Here is an 8,855-nt window from a genome sequence, read left to right on the forward strand (position 1 = left end):
ACACAGCAAATTCTCCAGTTAAATCAACACTAGTAGTGTTAACTTAACACTCAAAGTGTTAAATTATTACACTAATAGTGTTGATTTAACACGGGTGAATTAGCTGTGTAGTATTTGATATTAGAGTTTGGTAAGTGTTTGTAGAATCACTCAACCTCACCTTAAATGACTCTGAATGCCTTTATTTATACAGGGGTTGGACAATGAAACTGAAACACCTGATTTTAGACCACAATAATTGATTAGTATGGTGTAGGGCCTCCTTTTGTGGCCAATACAGCATCAATTCGTCTTGGGAATGACATATACAAGTCCTGCACAGTGGTCAGAGGGATTTTAAGCCATTCTTCTTGCAGGATAGTGGCCAGGTCTCTACGTGATGCTGGTGGAGGAAAACGTTTCCTGACTCGCTCCTCCAAAACACCCCAAAGTGGCTCAATAATATTTAGATCTGGTGACTGTGCAGGCCATTGGAGATGTTCTACTTCACTTTCATGTTCATCAAACCAATCTTTCACCAGTCTTGCTGTGTGCATTGGTGCATTGTCGTCCTGATACACGGCACCGCCTTCAGGACACGATGTTTGAACCATGGTTCATTTCATTTTTTGTAGAAAAATTTGTAAAATTCCTGTTTATGTGTTTACTACTCCTACTATACACCATTGCTTTGGATCTGAGTTAGAACAGCCCGTTTCTGGATACATAAAAGCAGAGGCGTATGATCATCTCCCATCCAGCCTCCCAGTTTATTTTTTTCCAAGCATGCATTACATTTCTTACCCATGAAATCAAATCAAAGCGTTTGATGTAAATTTCATTCATGGCCTTCAATCACTGCCGCTGATATAAATAGCACAAAAAACAGTTCCCCTCTAGTTCTCATGTGTGTATGTGTAGGGGTTTGTGTCATCAGGAGTGGGGGTGCATTGTCTGTGTGCCCCTCTGTCACATTAGTATTATTCATATGTGTAGCACAGCATTACGGAGAATTAAGTGGCTGAGTAACTTAAGCTTGGTGCACTAATTAAAAGAAGTCCTTTCAGACTGATTGAAAAGCAATAAAATGCTTTAATTAAATTTAGAAAGACTGTTCTCTGCTTTTAGGACAAGCAGTTTGCCAGATTAACATTTCCAAGACCTGTTTATATCAGCAATCCAATGTCACATTTATTTGCATTATCCCAGTGTAGATATATAAATATCTCTCTTTCGATATTAGTCTTGAGAAGAGTGGAGTTTATCCCATTTAATACTAGCCAATGAATAACATCACCACCCTTAATATAATGGGTCATTAATGTTATTTTGTTTTAAGAAGAGGACCATCTGAATCTTTAATTGGGGGTTGACTAAATCCTTCAGACTCTAAAAGATTCACGAGTCTTGACTGTGCTTTAATCTACAGCTTAAAGGGTACACATAGATGAAAATTTAATATTTCACTTAAGGAAAATATATCTAGACTGGCGCCCTCTCCCGGATGTGTTCCTGCCTTGTGCCCAGTGATTCCGGTAAAGGCTTTGGACCCACCGTGACCCTGAACCGGTTACAGAGAATGAATGAATGAATGAATGAATGAAAATATATCTACTTAAATTATGTGGTTTATTGCTTTTATACCATCACAAAACAGAGAATTAAGCATATCTGCCTATTAAGCCTATGGCAGGTTGGCTCAATTTTGTTTCCAGCACCAATTGCATTCTAAATAAGGCCCAATAAATTCCAACACAATTAATTTGTTCGTTCACTCATTCATTCATCCATCCTTAACAGGGTTGTTAAAGATCTGTAGCCAAAATGGAATCATTAGGCTTGAGATGCCTTGCTGGGCATCTCACACTCACCATCCCTCATACACTCACTCCTGTAGACAGTGTCACACAGATCCCCTTACCTGGACTGTAAACGGAATCACTGGCCCAAGGCGGTAACACATTCTGGAGGGAGCACCACTGCTTCGCAGGGTGACACACACTCACACCTATGGACACTTTTGAGCAGCCAATCCACCTACCAATGTGTGTTGTTTTGGACCGCGCAAGGAAACCAGAGCATTCAGAGGAAACCCATGTGGACACATCAATCTCCCCACAGACAGTCACCCTAAGCAGAGCTCAAACCCCCAACCCCAGGACCCTGGATCTGTGTGCCTTCCAGTTATGATATTTTCATTTTTCAATTTAATGATGGCTGTTTTCACACTATAAACCAACATATAGATCATAAATAAATTCGAGAAGTTGACACAGGTGTCTGTAGGACATCCACTCTGTCAAACATGTTGAATCAATTTTGTGATCTTTAGACTTGCAAGATAATCATGATAACCCAAGTATGTGAAGTATAAGAAGTTACTACGTTTTTATGTAGGTTCCATTACAGTTTTTTAGGCAGTCCCTACACTGTCCCATTCCATCTGCCTTGGTAATAAAACTTATGCCACAGTTGAAATTGCTTTTCTCTCTCTCTCTCTCTTTTTAATCTTTGGTATTGTCCTAAAATAAGCCATCCAGAAGGGACTGTATGTGCTTATCCAAGGGTTGAAAGAGCAAGCCTGGAGCTGTGGTCACTGAGCATGCTACCGTGATATTAGTAAATTGATTTATATGTTCAGAAAAACTGTGCACTCCCCCTAATAGAGGTTTAGGACAGGATGATGGAGGGCCCTCTGAATGGACTGCATTGCTGCATTTCTCTCCGTTAAAAGAGCAAAATTTATTGTCGTGCCTCCGTGATGAATTAAGCGCTCAAGCAAATTTCGCATCCAAGGCTTTTCACTCTAATCAACAGCGTTGTTGCACGGCCAAATTCGTCTCGGTCCTGAGCACTCTGCATAGAGTTCTCTTCTTTTATTGGGGCAATAATGAACATTTTCATGCCTCTCGCAGGCTCTTGCATCAGCTAGCCTGCTTAAGACACTTATAAGATACAGCATAACATTTCATAAGAGTCTGCTGCTTTTGCTTTCAGAGTCAGAGCTGTTTACCTTCCAGTGTAGAAGATTATTTTTTCCTCACAGGCCATATCAATGACAGTGTTTTCTTACTCCACTTACAGTTCCTGCTCCAGTTTTGCTGTTGCTCTATTATAGTGCTGTTGCCCACATTTTCAAAGGCTGTAAGTACTCATGCTGGTATTAATCATTTACTCGCACTTTCACACATTCCCTTAATGTTATGGCAGTGAAGGCAAATGCAGCATGCCACTAATTGTTTTATTTTTGGTGTTGTATTCATACATACATAATCCCCACTGAGAAGCAGCAATTCAGCTGCACTCATTTCCATCAGAACCTCATTTATCTGATTGGAAGAGAATGATTAGAGCTCCTCGGTCGACCACTAGCTGATTGACCCCTGCAAAACCTCCGCAAAGTCGTCTTAAAGCCGCTCACCAGCTAAATGACGGAAAATCCACTCTAATCAGGCAAAAGTCGTGGAGAGGCACTCTCTGGGGTTTCTGGAGTGCTGGGGATGGAAAGAAAGACAAGAGCATCACCATGAAGTTCTAGCATGCCTCGTCAGTGCATTTATAAATGAGACAGAATGACACAGACTTGGGTTTAATCACTTTAATTAAAGAAAAGGGCTTCTCACACTTACCAGCTGTTCTCCCCATGTGCCGCTGAGAGTGCCATGGCATTGTGCCACTGCTGCCAGGCAACTTGATGGAGACACTCCTATTGTGAATAATGTGCTCCCTAAGTCATGGCACCTCTGAATTCAACATCTGTTTTAGAATCAGTTTAGACTGGGTCCAGTATGTGGAAGTGAAACCCACTTGTGGAGTTTCCAAGTAACACTGTTTGTTGTCACTGTCAAAACAAAATTTCATATTATATATATATATATATATATAAACAGTAACCTTACGAGTGAAGGAAAAAAACAGGGTGAATCAAAAGATGCAGGACACCATTTTATTTCAGAAACAAAAGGGAAAATGACATCTGAATACCCCAGCAAGTAACAGGTGAGGGGAGCCTATCTTACAACAAATGTTTTATTAAGAACCCAAAGAACTGTGTTACCTTGTGGACAACGTATATTATGTCCCCTCTAAGGCATTGTATCAGCAATTATTGTCAATTTTATGAGTTCAACTTACCATATAACGGCAGCATGGTGGTGCAGTAGGTAGTGTCGCAGTCACACGGTCCAGGGACCTGGAGGTTGTGGGTTCGATTCCCGCTCCGGGTGACTGTCTGTGAGGAGTTTGTTGTGTTCTCCCTGTGTCTGTGTGGGTTTCCTCCGGGGGCTCCGGTTTCTTCTCACAGTCCAAAAACACACGTTGGTAGGTGGATTGGCGACTCAAAAGTGTCCGTAGGTGTGAGTGTGTGTGTTGCCCTCCAGTGTGTGTTCCTGCCTTGCGCCCAATTCCAGGTTCCAGGTAGGCTCTGGACCCACCGTGACCTTGAACTGGATAAGTGGTTACAGATAATGTATGAATGAACTTACCATATAGGTGCTCTTTGTAGCTCTACAATCTACATCTGCTGCACTGCATACATTGTTAGTCTCTTTTCACCCTGTCTGTAAATAGTCAGGAGGACCAAAAAGCAGGTGTTATTTCAGCCCTGGGTCATTTTCAGCACTGCAGTGATATTGACATATTAGGGTGAGTTGCGCTGGTACAAATGGGTCAGACAAAGTTGTGCTGCTTTAAAACACACCTTGTAAGTTCACCTTGTAGATGCACAGAAATACTAACACATCTGTTGTTACAGGACCACAGGAGTGACATTAAGGAATTAAAACCTCCTGCAGCACTGCTGGACTTAATGATATGACTGAATGTATATGAAAATATTGGTATTTCATTTCATCAAACGAGACAAGGTCAAGTGCTAGAAAAGCTGTTTTTTCCACCTGAGGTATTGTATCAGGAGAAAAGAACTGACAAGCGCAAGAAAGACACAGTTTGTTTACCTACATTCATTCATTATCTGTAACCGCTTAACCAATTCAGGGTCGCAGCAGGTTTAGAGCCCACCTGGAACCATTGAGCACAAGGCGGGAATACACCCAGCCTTCACAGGGCAACACACACACACACTACAGACAATTTTGAGTCGCCAATCCACCTACCAACATGTGTTTTTGGACTGTGGGAGGAAACCGGAGCACCCGGAGGAAACCCACGTGGACACAGGAAGAACACACCAACTCCTCACAGACAGTCACCCGGAGCGGGAATCGAACCCACAACTTCCAGGAGCTGTGTGACTGCGACACTACCTGCTGCGCCACCGTGCCGCCCTGCAATACCTACAATGAAAGAGAAACAAATGTGCTGCCTATGCGAATCATTTTTGGAGGCATAATCAATCTGTGTTTGGTTACATCTCCAAACAGCCCAGCACACAGTTTGAACAGCTCTGTTCATTCTGAGGCTGGGAAAAACCCTACAGCTTCTGGGTCACGCCTTTGACAGAGTGCTTTCAGGAAGATGATTGCTTGGATGTTGTTGTTGTTGTCAGGTTCAGCTGTGAAGCCTCAGCAGATGATGCGGGCTCGTCTGGAGCAACAGATCGCCTGACCTTCACGGGAGCTTTATTGGCCGTCTCTAATGGCTCTGCAGGGTGCCATCTCCACTGAAGCCCACCCTGGCTCCATGCCTTTCTCTCTCTCTCTCTCTTCTCTCTTTCTCTCTCGTTCTCTCCTCCTCCTCCTCCTCCCCCTCTCACAGCCCACTGCACTCTCTGGAACATTCCCACTCGGAGCACTGCTGGGGATGCTGCAATGCTTCTGTTGCCTGGAGCATTTTCCTGAGAAAGGCAATCGTCCACTCTCACCCTCATTTGAACCGCTCAGCCACCCTCATAATAATTGTCCAGTTTTGCAGCTTGGTGTGCTGCAATGCAGTGACTGGCACTGTCTTTATAGACCCCATGCCAGTCTGAAAAAGCCAGCAGTCTGTGAGGTACCATAAAAGGGGAGAAGATGACTTCATCTTCAGGGATGGACTTTTCTCAAGGCCAGTTTTCTCTCAGTTGAGACTTTTATCCTCTCACTTCAGTTCTCCCACAGATAACCCTGCCCAAAGAGCCACTGCTCCCCAGGAATTAGACATGGCCCCATGGAGGACTAGTTCCAAGGTTAAGTGCCAGTTTGTAGTTGGACTTGGTGGAAACTCCTCTCATTCACGCGCTCAGGGTGACAAAAAAGAGTTATCTGGAGTGAGTTTTGGACCACATTTTTTTTCCTAAGGAAGCTTTCAGTGGATTTTCTTAAAAGAACAAGTTTGTTTTATTGTCATTGTCCAAAAGGAATGTATAGGTGCCTCCAAAATGTACTCTATGAGTCTAAAATAATTAAGTTTGTATTCAAGTCACAGTGGAAGATTTCTGCTGTTTTATCACTCATGAAATTTTCATTCAAGCAGCTGATGTGTTCAAATTATGATAATTCGAGTTACATGGTTTGTGGGGGGTGGTATTGCAGTGGGGGCACAGCAAGGCAAATGAATCAGCTGCGTAATACGTGTAATAATTCCACTGTAAAGGTTATTTGTTACTTATATTAATTAACAATTTTATAAAAATTGTTAATTATATTAATATTCTCGTCTGCAAAAGCTGCAAAGGTTTGGGAAACAGTGCCATTGTGAGTTATTACTTTTAGTATTATTATAATTATTATTATTATATTTGTTTATTTGTTTTATTTGTAAAAGTGTGAAATGTCGGTATCAATAGATCCTTCACATAACATATAAATTGGCTCTTTACTGCTGTAAGGGTTAATCCTAGAGGCTTTATATTATGTGAAGGTTAATTATGTGTCAGTTCATTTACAAAAATGCTCTCTAAACATTCATAGAATGCTCCTTAGTGAACCAAAATTGGTTCTTCTGTGGTAGTGTCCTCAAATGTTTGGTTTGGAAGAAAATAAATTTGAGTTTAATTGCCATGACCTTTGATACTGGTCAAAGAACTTTTTCTAGTATTTTTATTTGTCACTAGCTAAAGCAGAGGTACATACAAATGAAAGATTTTTCCTAGATACATATTTACAAACCAAACCCTTCATCTTATGTGGGGCACTGGAATAGTTGCAATCACATCACCAATGATGCCCCCAGCCTGGAAGAGAAATGCAAGCCAAAGCAATCGATAGGTTTTAATATGCCATCACCCCTCCTCTGCAGCTGAATGGGATGAAACTCAATTTTATTTTGCAGGCTGGCGCCTTTATTGGATGAGAGGGTATCGATGAAGAAATAGATAGTCCTCTTTGCCAGTGCACACAGAGACAGTACGGGTAATAGGTAGATTAAAAGCAAATATTGGATGTTGGACGTGCATACATTTTACCCAATGGTATCTGGTTATGGGAGAAAAAAAAAAGGTATTTGGAAAATGATTGCTTGAGTTTCAGCTGCACTACATACAGTGATCGATTTAGCATGCCTTGGGAAGGAGTGGATTTGTCAGTGTCATCCCTATGCTTGTACGATTGCGCTTGGTGTTTGACAAACTCCAGACTATAAAACAGAGCTGTGGTGCTCATCACAGAGTGGCAGACTGTGGGCTAGGATGGTGTGTGATGTAGGAAACAAGTAGAAAGCATAAGGGCCTTGTAATTAATAACTCCATTGGGATGTGCCTTTGGGGCTCAACTCTGTTGATTCAAACAGTCCTCATATACATCCTAAACTGAACCTTCTTCGTTCTTGCTCAATAACTTGCAGTGCAGTAACTGTACAAAAATCAGACACAGTCCATCATGTACGGTCAATGTTCTCATTACATAGGACTTATTTATTTTTAGCCTTAACGAGAAAATATAATACTGGTTTTGCAGTATTGAGTATGTCCATCATTAGACTTTATTACAGCTTCTATTCTTTCCAAGAGACATGTAAGTTTTTTAAAACAATATGCCAGGATAGATTTTCCCTATTTTATGTCTATTTCCTTTTCACAGTAACAGTTTTTTGGACAGATCCACGTCCTTTCAGATCCATAATGTCAAGTTGGAATTTCAGAGTGACTCTGTCTATCAAATCTCCTTATTTGCCATGGTTGTGTATAACTCACAGAAGTCAATTATCATCCGTGATATCAAAGGCATGCTTCATTGATTACTTCAGGAATTAACAATTGCGCAAACTATGTTCAGTGATTTTTATTGTTAGAATTTAATGATGTTATTAATTCATTAATTTATTCATTATCTGTAACTGCTTATCCAGTTTAGGAGTTTAGGGTCGCGGTGGGTCCAGAATCGTTGGGCAAGGCAGGAACACACCCTGGATGTGGTGCCAGTCCTTCACAGGGCAACACACACACACACACAGACACACAGACACACACACACACACACATACGCTCACACCTGCAGACACTTTTCGAGTTGCCAGTCCACCTACCAATGTGTGTTTTTGGACTGTGGGAGGAAATCGGAGCACCTGGAGGAAACCCATGCGGACACGGGGAGAACACACCTAACTCCTCACAGGTCCTTGGAGCTGTGTGACTGCGACATTACCTGCTTCGCAACCATGCCACCCATGGTAAGTTACTGTAATTTTGTATTTATATATTTATTTATTTAAACAAATGGAAAAAGTTGGAAGAGCAGACTTGGATTTAAACCAGATTTAAATGTCTGTTTATGTTAATGACAACATTATGCCACTGATTTAATAACAGAACAAATAACAGTAATGCATTCACCCATGTCTATAAATTCTCTTGTTTATACGTTGTTTTAGTTTCCTTTTTTTCCTGGTGTGTGTGTGTGTGTGTGTTTGCATTACTGTGTGATATGTGAGGTAGTTAAAGAGCTGAAGGAGCTGCAGTAGTAGGATTTAAGATGCCATTGTGCTGGAGATGGTGTGCATTA

The sequence above is a fragment of the Hoplias malabaricus genome, chromosome 4, assembly GCF_029633855.1.
Source record: "Hoplias malabaricus isolate fHopMal1 chromosome 4, fHopMal1.hap1, whole genome shotgun sequence".
Lineage (NCBI taxonomy): Eukaryota > Metazoa > Chordata > Actinopteri > Characiformes > Erythrinidae > Hoplias > Hoplias malabaricus.